The sequence below is a fragment of the Aotus nancymaae genome, unplaced genomic scaffold (assembly GCF_030222135.1).
Source record: "Aotus nancymaae isolate 86718 unplaced genomic scaffold, 86718_ANA_hifiasm-v0.15.2.pri h1tg000020l, whole genome shotgun sequence".
In the NCBI taxonomy this organism is placed as follows: Eukaryota; Metazoa; Chordata; class Mammalia; order Primates; family Aotidae; genus Aotus; species Aotus nancymaae.
Window position 1 is genome coordinate 29,666,054 of NW_026988432.1, and position 15,963 is coordinate 29,682,016.

A 15,963-nucleotide genomic window follows, 5' to 3' on the forward strand; every position below is an offset into this window, starting at 1 on the left:
CGGCAGAGGCAGTGTCAAGTGTTGGCCACCTGTGGGCGGAGAGCCCCCCTCTCTTGGGAGGGGGCAGTCCTGTAACTTGACGAGGGGCACCAAATTCAGGTCTAATTAATTGGAAATTAAAATTTCCTTTTGACTGGGTCAGAAACAATTGGGGGTGGGGACCTAAAGTCAGGAGAGGCCACTGGGAAGAGGGACGGTGTACATGGTGTGCGTCTCCGCTAATTTTACACTGGAGGAAGCAGGGTGTGCCCCCAAGATGCACTCACAGTCAGAAAATCAACCAACTGACAATCCAACAACACAATAGTGGCTGCACTCAGCAGGCTTTCCTAGCAAAGGCGCTTGCAAAAGCAAGAAGGCCCCTCATGCCATGGGGAGTTTCAGGCACCCATCACCTGCTTGGCACTGTGCCATGTCCATCAGCAATGCATGTGGTGCCTGAAATTCCACCATTAGAAATTCATTTCTTTGTGACTTTACAACTGTTTAATTAACTTAGCGTTTCTTGAACTCACGTCGTATGCTGGGTTCAATTTCACATGTGGGACTGCGTCAGTAGACAAAAGGTAAAATGCCTGCTTTTATGGAGTGTCTAGTCCAGTGGGGAAGACAGAGATAAAGAAATAGACCTACTTTTCTTGTAAGGGGCAGGCCTTCTGTGTGGGCACGACGGGCTGTTCTTTTAGGTAGGGTGGTCAGGGTAGGTCTCACTGAGGGCCCTTGAGCAGCGGTCTGAAAGCTGTGGCGGAGTTAGCCACGTGGCTGTCTGCGGGAGGGGAGCAATGCGAGGTGGGATTGTGCTTGGTGTCTATTGAGTGGGCCAGTGTCTATTGAGTGGCTGGAACGAAATGGGCAGGGAAGAGAAATGGAGCAATTGTGGTTGGATTCGAACATGTGGAATCTTGGAGGCCATTGAGAGGACTTTGGCTTTAATGGTGAATGAGATGGGCCTTGGGGGTTTTGAGCAGGGAGGGGCCTGATTCGACTCATGTTTCACCAGGTCATTCTGGCTGCCATGTGGTGGGTGGAGTAGAGGTGGGGACACGGGGCAAATGGGGAGGCCAGTTAGAAGGCACTGCAATGGTCCAGATGTGAGATGGGGTCCCAGACCCCATTGGTGATGCTACTGCCTCTGTGTTTGGTGGTGGGGCTGGTCCCTCATCTAAGTCCTTCTCAGCCCTAACAGAGATGCCCCTACCTGGCTGTGCCAAAGCCTGCCCTGGAATTGAGATGGTGACACTCTCCCCACCCTGCCCTTTGCCCTTGAGAGAAGCCTCAGAGCCTGTCTAGTGGTCCAGAGGCCTGGTTTCTCCTCCCAGCTCTGATCTAGTGAGTGTTTCCAGCCATTTGTTTCACACCTCTGTGCTTCAGTTTCCTCACTATGAAACTGATGAATACATTGCCTGTTCTAGGCCAGGCGTGGGGGCTACAGATGTGAGTAGGCTCTCCAGGAGTCTGTGGGTCCTGTACAAGGGCGACAAGGAAACGTATGGGATACCACAGGCATCAGGGACTCCGTGTTATTTTAAAAGTGTGCTGGGAACCTGTGAGAAGGGGAGACTGGATCGATTCTACCTGGAGCAGGCAGAGAACACTTCCTGGAGGAGGCAGCTGTTAAACTGAGTCTGGAAGGACAAGTCAGTGTTCACTAGGCAGACAGGAAGAAATGGTCTATCTGGCAGAGAACAGCAGGGGCAAGGGCTTGGAGATGCAAAAGTCACAGTTAAGATATCATCTTAAAATCAGCTAATTTTAGAGCCAGAAGGGACCTTGGAGATCATTAAATCCAGTGGTATTCAAACATTTTTTGTCTTATTTCAAGCATATATAGAATTCCATTGTATAAACCAGATAATATTAACATCTATTGTTTACTGTATGCCAAACACTTTACCTGTGTTGATTCAATCTTTTCCCACCAATCCCATGAGTTCAGTTACTACTACTAACATCCTAATTTTATAGATGAGGGAAATGGGGCACAGAGAAGTTAAGGAACTTGCCAATGGTCACACAGTGTGAGTGAAAAGGCTAGGATTTGAACCCAGGTGGTCTCGTTCCCAGCCTAGCCATGTGGTTACCAGGCTGTCTGGCCTCTGTAGATGTGAAGGTGGAGCTGCTTGCTTAAGGAGCGGTGGAACCCAGAAGCCCTTATCCCCTCCTCATCCACAAATTTCCCACTGGACATATCCCATGGATATGTGCTCCCTCTGAAACCACTGATTTAGATCAATCACATGATGGAGAAGCCATATCTCCTGGGCTATGCCATAGTTTCCAAGGTTAATGACGGCTAAGTCAAGCAAGGCTTTCTGGGGAGGGAATGCCCATTTCGTGTCATGAATGTCCATTCTTTTACCTTGTGGGATGTTTCTAGCAAAAGCTTAAGTCTTGTGGGGAGGCTGCATGGGGGTTGGCAGGACAGCACGTGCCTTGGTTTCCAGCTGGGACTCCTTGATCTTCAGCTTTCTTCAGCACTGAATACTCAGGTCCCAGGCCTGGGGGCAGAGGCACGAGGAGCAAGACTCTCAGCGGACTCCATGTGGTTGGTGACTGGCAGGTGGGGATGAGGAGCATGTGTGTGTGGAGGGTCTGCAGGTCTCAGGCAGAAAGTGCAGTGCCAGGGCATCAGTGCAGTGGGTCGGAGGGACAGCCCCCTTCACACTGACCCCCCCGCCCCTCAGCTTGCTTGAAAACAGAAGAGGGTGGGATTTTGCCCTGGTTGTCAGAAAGGGGCATGGTTATGTGAGGGCTGGTGGACAGGGGAGCAGAAGTTTGATTTTGGTTGGAGGCCGCCCCTCCCCATTCCCCTTACTGAGGGATTTGGGGGTACTAGAAACCCTTCGAGTCCCCCGGTCCTCATTCTAAGCCTCTAGTGTCAGTTTCCAGGGGCCAGTGGAGACCCTGCCTCCTCCAGGGTTATTTCCTGACCTCCCAGCCAGCGGGCTCCTCTGTCCCCTGGGGCATCTCTGGATCCCTCTCTGGTTCTTGCTGGTACTTTTGGTCACAGCTTTACGTCCTGCTTTCCCATCCCAGGTGCACTTTCCCCCAGGTCGGCATCCAGCCTGTTCCAGGTATACATGGATCCAGCATTTGGTGAGTGGCTACTCCAGGCATCAGGCACCAAGAGGGGGCCTGCCCCTCAGCAGCTTCCAGTGTGGTGTGTGCATGTGTGTCTATGTACATGTGTATATGTCTGTGTATGCATATATGTGTGAGCATGTGTGTATGTGTATGTGTGCATGTGTATGTGTATTTGTGTATGTGTGTATGTATATGTGTATGTGTATATGTATGTATATGGGTGTGTGGGTGTGCATGTTTGTATACATGTGTATATGTGTTTGTGTGTATATGTATGCATATGCATGTATATGTGTGTATAATTGTATATATATGTGTATGTGTATAAGGATGTATGTATATGCGTATATGTGTATAAATATGTGTGTATGTGTATGCATGTATATGCGTGAGTATAAATGTGTGTATGTATGTATATGCATGTGTATATAAATGTGTATGTATGTATATGTATGTCTGTGTACAAGCGTGTGTATGTATGTGTAGATGTATGTATATGGTTTGGTCTGAGGAGGGCTGGCTGAGACACACACAGGCTGAGGCCCAGACTTACTCTGAAAACTGCGGCTGAGCCCAGTAGCATTTGGGGCAGGGATGAGCAGCTCTTGTTAGTGACCCTGTCCATGGTTCGCAAATCCACCAGAAAGACTCAGCGTCCTTGTTAATTTTAGGCCTCTCAAAAGCAGCCCTGGCCATCCTGTCCTGGCTCTCTCCCCAGAACGTGTCATCTCCCCTAAAATCCTGACCTTCTACACTTGAGGGAGGGCCCTGCTTCCCCCCAGCAACCCCCATGCCCACAGCAATCCCCTAAATCCGCAGCATCCCTAATTCCGGGAACCGCTGAGAGGTTCACGTATCCCATTACTGTTTTGGCCCTGTCCTCTCTTTCTTGGGTCCACCCAGTTCCTTACAGCCCCGGGGAGAAGCGGAGGGCGGGGAGCGTGAGGAGAGTCCAAGGAGCCATCCTGAATCCGTAGGCCTCCCGTCGGTCCGCAGATCAGTGTGGCCGTGCGGGCACCAGGGGGCACCGGAGCGTCGGGGTTCGTGCGGCGGCTCCTCGCAGCCCAGGGGGCGCGGAGCGCGGGGACCGCCAGGGGGCAGCAGAGCGCAGGGCCGCAGGCGCGGGGCGCAGGGCTGGGCGGCGGCAGCTGCGTTCCCGGCTCCGAGCACCATTCTCTGTTAGGAGGGTAATTTAGAGCAATTACACCGATTATTATTGCTTTTCTAATTAGTGCTTTTCCTACAGAATTAGCCGAGTGTTTATTAGGAGCTGCTTGTTGCCAGCCGCTTAACTGCTTCGCTGCCGGGTGCAGGCACGGGGAGGGGCCGACTCGTGGGGCTGCCTGGTTATGTGGTTTCGCATAAAAGCACGGATTAAATATTCATTCTGCTTTGTTACATATAGCATTAATTTTTTATCAGCTGTATGTTTTCCTTGAAGTTTTCCCTGCGTGTTAACGTTCAGGCGGGCTGCAGAGGAACTCCTGGGCCTTGGCCAGTGGGGAGGACAGTTCTGTGACCCTGGGGGCCAAAGGGGTCCCTCTGACATCTGTGACACGGTTAGACTTTTCCAAGCGCTTGTCCCCAGATCCTTCTAACACCGCTGGGAGGGAAGCAGGATGGATGAGGAAACTGAGACCCGCGGTGAGGGGTCTTGCATGTCACTCCCAGGGCTGACACAGACCAGACTGTGCGGGCCGGCACGCAGTCCCCACCACGGTCATCTCTGGGACCTTCTAAGTCTTCAGGCCCCTCGGGAACCTCCTGCATCACCCTGACCATGCGGTGCCATGTGGGTGGGCCCAGGCCTCCCCAATCACAGGAACACAGGCTTCAAATTTTTCCCAGCTCAATCCATCTATGCCCTGCCGGGAGGGGGACGGATACCTCTGGTGCTCCTGGGTTCTGCCACCTCCCGGCAGGTGAACCTTCTAGAGCCCTTGACCTGGAGAAGCGGCTACACTCAGGGGCGGGAGGCAGAGGGGAGAGATTTGGTTTTATTCAGGGCACTCTCTTTTATGGCGAGTAATTGTTACTTGCTTTGCCTGGGGGGAGGGGAGGCTGTTCTCACTTCACCAGTCCTGGGGAACCCCATGTGAGAAAAATTAGGCGTACAGATGCACCCACAGCAAACCAGAGGGTGTGGTTTGTACTGCCCAGCCTTGGTTCCCCGTGGAAAAGGCTTCTTGGAAAACCACTCCCCCGTGCATCCAAGTGTTTGTTTACAGCTCATTAACTATTTGATGGAAAGGTTGGGGTGGGGGAAATATTGACAGAAAATCAATCAGAAATGAAGATTAACGATCTCCAAAATGTTCCTGTGAGTCCATAGGGAAATGGGACTTGAGTTCTAAAACCAGGGTCTGATAAATGAAGATTTTATTTCTCCATTCGCCATTGCACAGAGAGAGGCCACCAGGAATCAGGTTGTGAGGAATGGCCATGCCCGAAGGGAATTTGAGACAGGGCCTCAAGGGCACCTTTTAGCTTTAAGGCCTCTTCCTCCTGGCCTTTGTTCCTGTCAGTGGGGGAGAATAGAGGAGAAAGTCAGGTTGGTTCACTCCACCACCACCATGACACTGGGCAAGCTGGGACCAGGACAAGGTCACATGGCACCTTTGCTGTGTCCCATGCCTCTGTTCCTGTTCTTTTTTTTTTTTTTCTTTCCTTTTTGAGACGGAGTCTCATTCTGTCACCAGGCTGGAGTGCAGTGGCATGATCTTGGCTCACCGCAACCTCCGACTCCCTGGTTCAAGCAATTCTCCTGCCTCAGCCTCCCAAGTAGCTGGGATTACAGGCACCTGCCACCACACCCAGCTAATTTTTGTATTTTTAGTAGAGATGGGGTTTTACCATTTTGGCCAGGATGGTCTCGATCTCCTGATCTCATGATCTGCCCGCCTCAGCCTCACAAAATGTTGGGATTACAGGTGTGAGCCACCACATCTAGCCTGTTCCTGTTTTATTCACTGGATGAGGTCAGGCTTCCCAGGAGGAGCTGGAAGGGAAAGGCAGGCAGGTATTTTCAAATAAGCCCATGGGAGCCAGAGGTAAAAGAACAGCTGGAAGATGCCTCATGCCAGTCCCAGGGTGGCTCTGGAATGGCACCAGCCACAGTAGGTCAAATCACAGGGTGGAGAGGAGCCCAGGCTTGGTCCCCGCCCTCCACTTCAGCTTGCAGGCTTCCGTCTTTGTCTTTCCTCTTACCATGTGACTGCAGTTCAGGCAGGGTCAGTGGTGCTTTAAGCTTCTGCCCCTCACCCTGAACACAGCTGCGTAGGACCCTCCAGAGGCCCTTCGGTCCCTGGCAGTGTGTCTACTAAGTCTGGCCCAGGCTGCTGCAGTCACCTGGGAGGATTCCCAGGTACCCCTGCTGCAGAGGCCTGTTTGGGGCCTGCACATCTTGGCAGGGCTGGATTTCCCAGTCTTAGGGGCTGGCTCCCAGGTGCACCACGCTTCAGTGTGCCCCCCAGATCTGACCACCTCCCCGAGGTACTGCCGTTTCTGGCTCACTTCTCCCTGACTGTTGAGGGGCTCTTCTGCTTTCCATCCTGCAGAGATCCTTGAGACTAAGAAGCAGAACAGAGCCTGGCTGCCTGTTTAAAAGGAGAGGAAGAAAACAGTGAGGGAGAACCCCAGAATTTGGATTGCAGTCGTCACGTCTTGCCTCATGGGGATCTACATGGTGAATGTGAACATGGTGCTGAGGCTTGTGTAGAGTCTGGAGTCCCTGAGGCTGGAGCCCCTAGGGCAGAAGGTGGACCACCAGAACTCTAAGGCATGGGAGTGGCTCATAGGCGTCACCTTTGAAATCTATTCCCTTAAGACATTGGCGAGCCTGGGCCGCTAGGGGTTTCTGGGGACACCCTCCTGCATTTAACACGGATGTCACTGACAGGGGAGCTATGGGAGACTGCCATGAACTTTCAAGGCTGGAAGAGGTTTCAGATGCTCTACACTGGGGCGTCTACTGGTGGTACTTAGCACTACTGACATTTGAGGCTGAATACATCTTTGTCAGGAGAGTGACTGACTTGTGTGTTGTAGGACATCTGGTGGCATCCCTGCCTCTACCTCTAGATGCCAGCAGTGTGCACACCTCCTCTCGTGTTGTGATAACCAAAAATGTCTCCAGACATTGCCACATGTTTTGGGGGAACAAAGTCACTGCCAGTGAGACCCATTACTCCACTAATCTTTAACAAATGCACAAACCAATATCAAGAAATAGGATGTGGCATAAGCAACTTCTTCTAAGGCTAACACGTAGGGGACTCAAATGCTTGGATTCTGGAATCAGCCACATCCAGACTCAAATTCCACCGCTACTACTCACTCGTTCTTCTGTGACCAGAGACAAGTAACCTCTCCTTGCCTTAGTTTACCCCTCTATTAAATGTGCATATTAATTTTCCTGCCTGACATCTTGCAAGAGCTCAGTTAATAGCAGTGAATATCAGAATCAAAAGACAGTTCTGGACTTTTGTCCTGATTAGAAATAGAAAAGCCTGAAGAAGGTATGAGACAATGGAATTCTGAGGACACCCTACAACCTCTGTCTCTCCAAAAAAGAAACCATAGACATAAAGAAAAGACTTTTGGCAAAGTTCTTATATGTGCTGAAGCATAATAAGCTTGGGCTGGGTGTGGTGGCTCATGCCTGTAATCCCAGCACTTTGGGAGGCTGAAGTGGGTGGATCACATGAGGTCAGGAGTTCAAGACCAGCCTGGCCAACATGGTGAAACCCTGTCTCTACTAAAAATACAAAATTAGCTGGGTGTGGTGACAGGTGCCTGTAATCCCAGCTACTTGGGAAGCTGACGTAGGAGAATTGTTTGACCCTGGGAGGTGGAGGTTGTAGTGAGCTGAGATCATGCCATTGCACCCCAGCTTGGGTGACAGAGTGAGACTCCATTTAAAAAAAAAAAAAATGAGGCGTGGTGGCAGGTGCCTGTAATCCCAGCTATTCCATGAGACTCACTTGAACCCGGGAGATGGAAGTTGCAGTGGGCTGAGATCACACCATTTCACTCCAGCCTGGGTGACAGAACAAGAGACTCCATCCCAAAAAAATAAAGAAAAAAAAAAAGAAAAAGAAAATAAGCTGGGCTATAACCCTTGAGGGAAGATGGAAAGTAGATGGGAACAGATTACCAAGGAAACAGCAGTGGGCCTGACCCTGAGAGGGCCTCAAGGTGGAAGTGGCTGGTGGTGACAGAGAAGGGTGTCACCGGGACAGTGGACAGGCGACTGGCTGAGGTATCGCAGCAGGAGCAGCGAGTGGCCCTTACATAGTTTGTCACCTCTACCCACAGGAGTGGATGCCTGGGGCAGATGCGTGTGATAGGTTTGGTATCAAACAGTGGATTTCCTGGGCCTGGGCAAGTCCTAGAAGGAGTGAGGATCCTTCACTCCGAGATGACGGGTGTGGCCAGGCCCATCTTCTGCTCTCAACAGTTGTTCCCTTTTCCTTCAAGCAGGGTGAGCAAACAGAATTGCCAGCGCTCAGCCTCAGACGGGAAGGCAGAATCAAGAATGGCCACATGTTTGAGGAGAGCTGATACAGAGCAGGAGTATTCAGATGATGAGTGAGGGAGTTAGCTCCAAGGAGACAGAGGCAACAGCACAAGTAGTAGGGACTTTGGGGTAAGAAAAATTAATGTACTCTAAAAGATGTAAAGTCATTTGACCCATACAATAAAAATTAGTGGCCGGGCGCAGTGGCTCACGTCTGTAATTCCAGCACTTTGAGAGGCCGAGGTGGGCAGATCACTTGAGGTCAGGAGTTCGAGACCAGCCTGGCCAACATGGGAAAACCCCATCTCTACTAAAACTACAAAAATTAGCTGGTCATGGTGACGAGTGCTTGTAATTCCAGCTACTCAGGAGCCTGAGGCAGGAGAATCGCTTGAACCTGGGAGGCAGAGGTTACAGTGAGCTGAGATCATACCACTGCACTTCAGCCTGGGTAACAGAGTAAGAATCTGTCTAAAAAAAAAAAAAGAATTAGCTAAGATTATGAACATTTTGTTAGCTGAACAAAAATTTCAGAATTGATGGATGGAATTGCGGGATGAGCACAGGTGAAGAAAGAAGAGCCAAAAGGTCAAGGCAAGAATTTCTCCAGGAGTGACGCAGCAGGTAAGATGACAGACAGCGTAAAAGGACAGTTAGTCAACACCGAGGACATTTAAATAAGGAGTACCAGGAGGATAAGATAGAAATAAGCGGGGGGGGGGGAGGTCGCACTTAAAGAATTAGCAAAAGAATTTTCCAGAACCAAAGAAAGACATAAGTGCTCAGATTTAAAGGGCCCACACATAGCCGGCCAAACAAAACGAAACACAAGCATGGACATGTAAGCAAGATTTTTAGGACAATAAAGATAAAGGAAAAGTCCTAGAAGTCTCCTGAGAGAGACAAAAAAAAAAAAAACAACTTATATAGCGCAGTTAACCCTTGAACAATTTGGGGGTTGGGGCACTGACCTTTTGTACAGTAAAAAAATCTGGGTGTAAATTTTGACTCCACTAAAACTTAACTACTAATAGCCTGCTGTTGACTGGAAGCCTTACCAATAACATAAACAGTTAACACATACTTTGTATGTCATATGTATTATATATACTGTATCCTTACAATAAAGGAAGCCAGAGAAAAGAAAATGGTATCAAGGAAATCACAGGGCCAGGTGTGGTGGCTCATGCCTCAAATCCCAGCATTTTGGGAGGTCGAGGCAGGAGGATCATTTGAGCCCAGGAGTTCAAGGCTGCAGTGAGCTATGATGGTGGCACTGCACTCAGCCTGGGGGTCAGAGCAAGACCCTGTCTCTAAAAAAAGAAAAGAAAAGAAAACAGAAAAAAAAATCATGAAGAAGAGGAAATCTATTATTTACTAAGTGGAAGTGGAGCATCGTGTTGAGTAGGCTGAGGAGGAGGAGGAGGAGGAAGGGTTGGTTTTGCTGTCTCAGGTGGCAGAGGGGGAAGGAGGCCTGCCTGTAAGTGGATCCCTGCAGCACAAACCCAGGTTGCTCAAGGGTCAACTGTATTTTCACTTCCTGGGGCTTCTATAACATATTATCACAAACCGGGTGATTTAAAGCAACATTAATTTAATGATCACAGTTCTGAAGTGTAGAAGGGTTGATTCCTCTTGGAGGCTCTGAGGGAGGGCCTGTTCCATGCCTCTCTCCTAGCTCGGTGGCTCCTGTCAACTTTGGCACTCCTTGGCCTGCAGCTTCGTGACCCTGCTGCCTGCTTCCATTTCCACGTAGCCTTCTCTGTGTTTCTGCGTTCTTTCTTCTTATAAGGACCCCAGTCTTTGGACTTAGGGCCCACCCTAAAAGATTCCATCTCTAGATCCTTAATTATATCTGCACACACTCTCCTTGCACATAAGGTCACACTCACAAGTGCTGGGGGTTGGGACTGGGACTTGAACGTATCTTTTTGGGTGACTCACTCCAGCCCACTATGCATAGGAACAAGAGTTGGATTGATATCATATTCCTCATCAGCAAAATTGGATACAAGAAAATAATGGAGCAATATTTTCAAAGCTCTGAGGGGAAATGGCTTTGAACATAAATGATCATTCAAGTGCGAGGGTAAAATGAAGCCACATCAGACAAGTGAGGTTCAGAACATTTACCAGCCTTCCAGTTCTTTGGAAGAATTACTGTCTTCGGCTAGTGTATAGGATGCCTGCCTTCCTCCATCCCCTTCCTTACCAGCAGGGAAAAAGCATCCCAAATCACCTGGCATTAATACCTTTAAAAACATTAACACATTGACATATAAAAATATTAACATTAATCTATAAAAATATTAATATATTTATGTTGTTTAGCAAACTATTATAATTATGTAGACAAAAATATTAGGTAACATAAAAGAGCACTTTGTTACCCTGTTCTCGCCATCCTAAATAGGCACTTCCCCAGAGCAACCCCTCTCAACTCTTTTAGCTATTTAATCTGCTATTCTATATTTTAAAATTTCTTGTATATATAGCTATTTCTTGATTTCTCAGTTTTAAGAGTTATTGATTGACTTTCAACCATGGAGAATTAAATTTTAGCTCTTTTACACACCCACTTGCTCTTTCACCAAACACACAAACTATCCTTCCCCCATCTTCCAACAGAGCTGTATCACAGTTTTTCATAAAAGTCACTATTTGGGTGTTTATATTAGTATGAGCATATAAATATTATTCATAGCTAAGCCATGTAGTGTGCTATGATTATAATTCTTTTTTCTTCCTCCTGGATTGATACTTGCTTTTGTTTTCATTTTTGGTTTATATACCTGTTAGTACATTGCGAATCCATTCCTAAATTATTCTACAGAACTGAAAATCTCTTTAGAAGAATATATTCAAATATGTCAACTGTTCCATTAGCTATCATCTTGGGATTTTTGTTCACCTCTTTTCTTGGTGGGATTCTTGGGTCCCTTTGTCTTTCTTTTTCTTGGTTTACTTCCTTATTTTGGAAATCTGTATCATTTAGTAGTTTCCTGTGAAAAATTAAAAACTCTCACTCTTGGCAGTTAGGTTAGATGCAGAATGATAAACTGGAGAATATTTTTCTACCTTCTTGAAAGTATTGTTTCATTGTCTTTTAGCTTCCAATATTGCTATAGATATACTGATTCTAAATCATGTGAATATGACCTTTTATTTTTAATGTGATCTTTTTCTACTCTCTGGAAGCTTTTAGGGTCTTCTATTGATTCCTGGTATTCTTTTTTTTTTTTTTTTGAGATGGAGTTTCGCTCTTGTTACCCAGGCCGGAGTGCAGTGGTGCGATCTCGGCTCACTGCAGCCTCCACCTCCTGGGTTCAAGCAATTCTTCCGCCTCAACCTCCCGAGTAGCTGAGACTACAGGTGCGCACCACCATGCCCAGCTAATTTTTGTATTTTTAGTAGAGATGGGGTTTCACCTCGTAGATACCTGGTATTCTTAAATTTCATCATGATATGCTCTAATGTGGGCACTTAGCCACCCAGTTTAAAAAAATTCTCATTTCTTTAGCTTCCTTTGCAGGTAGAGTAGCTTATAAATATAAATAGAATTATTGTTTTCTGAGAAATCTCTTTAAAAGAGTGGGATGTCCTTCTTTTTCCTTCTGCATGGATAGAGATGTGGTGGTTGGAGTCCTAGCAGCCATATTAAACCATGAGATAATGTTGGAAGAAGCAACCCTGTTCTGCGAAGCAATAAGATGGAAGAAGCCTGAATTCCTGACATCATGCAGAGACCAAACTACCCTTGGGCTCGTTGCCATTGAGCTTTCTTTCACTTGAGAGAAAAATACATTTCTATATTTTTAAACTACTATTTTGTATGCTTTTTGTTAAACAAAGCCAAACATTTCTAAATGATAATATAGACAAAATAATATATTTTCCTTTGTGAAATTACTTTTAAAACACTTTCAAATAACTGTCAATGCTTCTATGATGAAACTACACCATTATTTTCTCCCCAAATTTATCTAAAATTGAGATGGGCATCATATAATTGAGCATTTTACATACAACCAAATACAGGAAAAGACTGAATCTGGAGGAAGACATAATAAGGTTAAAAGAAACTAATACGACTTGTTGTTTATTGTAAAAATATTTAAAAGCTGAAGACTACCTAGAAAAAATTTCAGATGCCATCATGGGGAATAGCAGGTTGGGGTGGTGAGGAACCGAGGAAGAGATAGGCAGTTTGTTCTTAGTTTGATCTAAGGCTGAATATAGATACTGATTATTTGTAGATATTGTTATAGAAATGCAAGGGATTGCTGACAAAATTTTAAGGGTAAACACCAGAAAATTGAAATCCATGGTATAACTTTCAAAATATTAGAAAAAATTAAATCAAATGAAGACAGCTGAAATGAATTACCAAAAGGCAGAAAAATGGTTAGAAATCAAATAAAAAAGCATAATAAATAGAATACATATAGAGACATACACACACACACACACACACACACACACGTCATTGTTAGAGTAACTCTAAACATATCAACAATCACAATACTTTTGAATGAGTTACAATCCTTTCAAATTGGATTTAAAAAATCCAGTTTCATGCAATTTTCTAGCAAGATATACATATAAAGAGAAAAATTGAAAGCAAAAGGAAAAATGTAAAGATATATATCAGGGAAGGCTAATAAAAATAGGGATGGTAACATTAATAGCAAATAAAGAGGAATATTTTGTGTTGATGAAGGAACTCCCTGTTAAGATGACATATGATAATTATGGGCCATTATGCATATAACAGAAAACTCACATATATAGAAAGAAAACTTGATAATACTGCTGGGAAATAAATATAATATTATAGTCAGAGACTTCGACTTACTCCTCAACAGATCAGACCAACAAGAAAATCAAGTAAGGTTATAGAGGATGCAAATAACATAATAAGGTTGGTGATATATAAAATGCATGGTATATACTGACCAAATAGAGAATAAAATTTCTTTCAGACATGCATAGAACATTCACATAACTGCCCATGTATTAGGCCACATATAAAACATTAATATATTTTTTCTTTTTAAAATTGATACATAATATTTGCACATACTTATGGGGTACATGTGATGTTTTGCTAAATGCATAGAATGTGTAATGATCAAGTCAGCGTCCTAGCAGATCCATTGCCTCAAGCATTTATCATTTCTATGTGTTGGGAAGATTTCAAGTCCTCTTTTCTGAGGCTATATTTTGAATTATGCAACACAGTGTTGTCAACTATAGGCACCTACTCTGCTATAGAATATTGGAACTTAATTCTTTCTATCTAACTGTGTGCTGTGTAACCATTAGCCACCCTCTGTTTATCTCTCCATTCCCAACTCCCCTTTCTCTTCATCTGGTATCTACCGTTCTAGTCTCTACCTTCATGAGATCAACTTCCCCATGTGAGTGAGAACATGTGATATTTGTCTTTCTGAGCCTGGCTTATATGACTTAATAGAATGACCTCCATTTCTATCTATGTTGCTGCAAATGACATGATTTCATTCTTTTTTATGGCCTTAATAGTATTGCCTTGTATATATATAGCATACATTTTTTAATCCATTCATCTGTTGATGGATACTTAAGTTGATTCCATACCTTTGCTATTGTGAATAGTGCTACAATAAACATGGTGGTGCAGGTATCCCTTTGTAAAATATTAACACATTTTAAACATTATCATATACTTAAATGCCACATTCACAAGTCATAATGCAATAAAATGAGAAACCATCAACAAATAATGGCAAAAATCTCTGGACTTGTGATTTAAATAACACATTTCTCTCAATAATTACTGAATTAAAGGGTTAATCAAATGGTAAAACACATTATTAGAACAAACACAAGAATGCAATATGTCAAAATATGTGGAGTATGACTCTTCAGAAGATATTGAAAAGCTTTAAATTCATTAATTAGAAAATCCCAAGAAAAAATATTTATGTTAAAAGTATCACGCTCTCAGCTTTTCATGTCTAAAAGTATACTATAAATCTATTATTGAAGTTGTCACTTTATTCATAGAATTAATGTCCACTTTAAAGTTCCTAAATTGTGTATCTTTAGATTTTAAATGACATCATTGTATTTTGTATGTATTTCAAAGTTATTGTTCTTTTAAAGGTTTCTTCTCTCATGGTTTCAACCATTCTTGATGTGTCACAAGTCAGCTTGCCCTTCGTCTTAGGTTTGGCCTAGTCTACAACGCTGTGCCACTTCCTGGGGCACCCACAAAGAGGATTCTCATTTGGTGGGTGCTAGAGTGAATGTTTTTGTCCCCCCAAATATTCATATGTTGAATCCTGATTTCAAGGCGATAAGACTAGGAGGTGGGACTTTGGGAGGTGGTGAGGTCATAAGGGTGTTAGTGACCTTATCAAAAAGAGCCCAGAGAGCTGCCTTGCCCTTTCCAGCATGGGAAGACATGGGAGACAATGGCCCTCTATGAACCAGGAATGAGCCCTCACCAGACCCTGAATCTGCCAGCACCTTGACCTTGGATTTCCCAGCCTTCAGAACTGTGAGAAGTAAACTTCTGTTGTTTATAAATCTCCTTATTCTGTTACAGCATCTCCAATGGACAAAGATAGTGGATATATTTAAGCTAGACTTTTTTGGTTGTGAAGGATAGAGACTTATTTGGAAATAAAAGGTCTCTGTCAAATCACTTTTGGATTGGATTGGAACAGAAATCTGTCAGCTCTCCTCTCTCTCTCTCTCTCTCTCTCTCTCTCTCTCTCTCTCTCTCTCTCCCTCTCCCCCCCTCCCTCCCTCCCTCCCTCCCCCCGCTCTCTCTCTCTCTCCTCTCTCTCTCCCTCTCTCCTCTCTCTCTCTCTCTGCATCTGTTTCTCTCTGCAGCCTTCCTCATCATGTGTGCTCCCTATCACACCAGGGTAGTGTGGTTCTGAGTTGACTCCACCTTCTGCCTCACTGGCTCTGTCTCTCATTTGTCTTTAGTTGAAAACCATGAGAGGGCTCAGCTCCCCTCTCCAACACCAGGCCTTAACAGGTCACTGTCCCTGCCAAGGTGTGGCTGCCCCTTGGTTAGGTGCCCACTGCTGGTCCAGTCAGGTGGATCCCAGCATTTCCTGGCAATGCACACGCAGTGTGGGCAACAGCTGCATGGCTCTGGCCATTTCCCTTTGGATGGGCCATGAAGGTGTCCTCCGTCACTGACGTCTCTAGCATGGGCTGATGCGGTTGCCTGAGAAAATGAGCACAGTTGCCCAGGCAGGTCACTCAGAGAGTCTGTGTCTCTGCTGCCTTCCTGTATGGCTGTCCTCTCCCAACCTCTGTGTCTGCAGGGAGAGGGCTCTGAACCTCTCAGAATCTGGCGA

General features: G+C 45.6%; 1 long non-coding RNA gene across 1 annotated transcript in view; it reads left to right on the top strand.

The window, feature by feature from the left end:
* LOC105709029 (uncharacterized) overlaps nucleotides 1–10,511 on the top strand; it is an 86,854-nt gene extending 76,343 nt beyond the window's left edge. Inside the window, exon 11 of the long non-coding RNA XR_010343621.1 lies at nucleotides 6,642–10,511. This is a non-coding gene — a long non-coding RNA (uncharacterized LOC105709029). The remainder of the gene's footprint in view (nucleotides 1–6,641) is intronic.
* The last annotated feature ends 5,452 nt before the right edge of the window (nucleotides 10,512–15,963 follow it).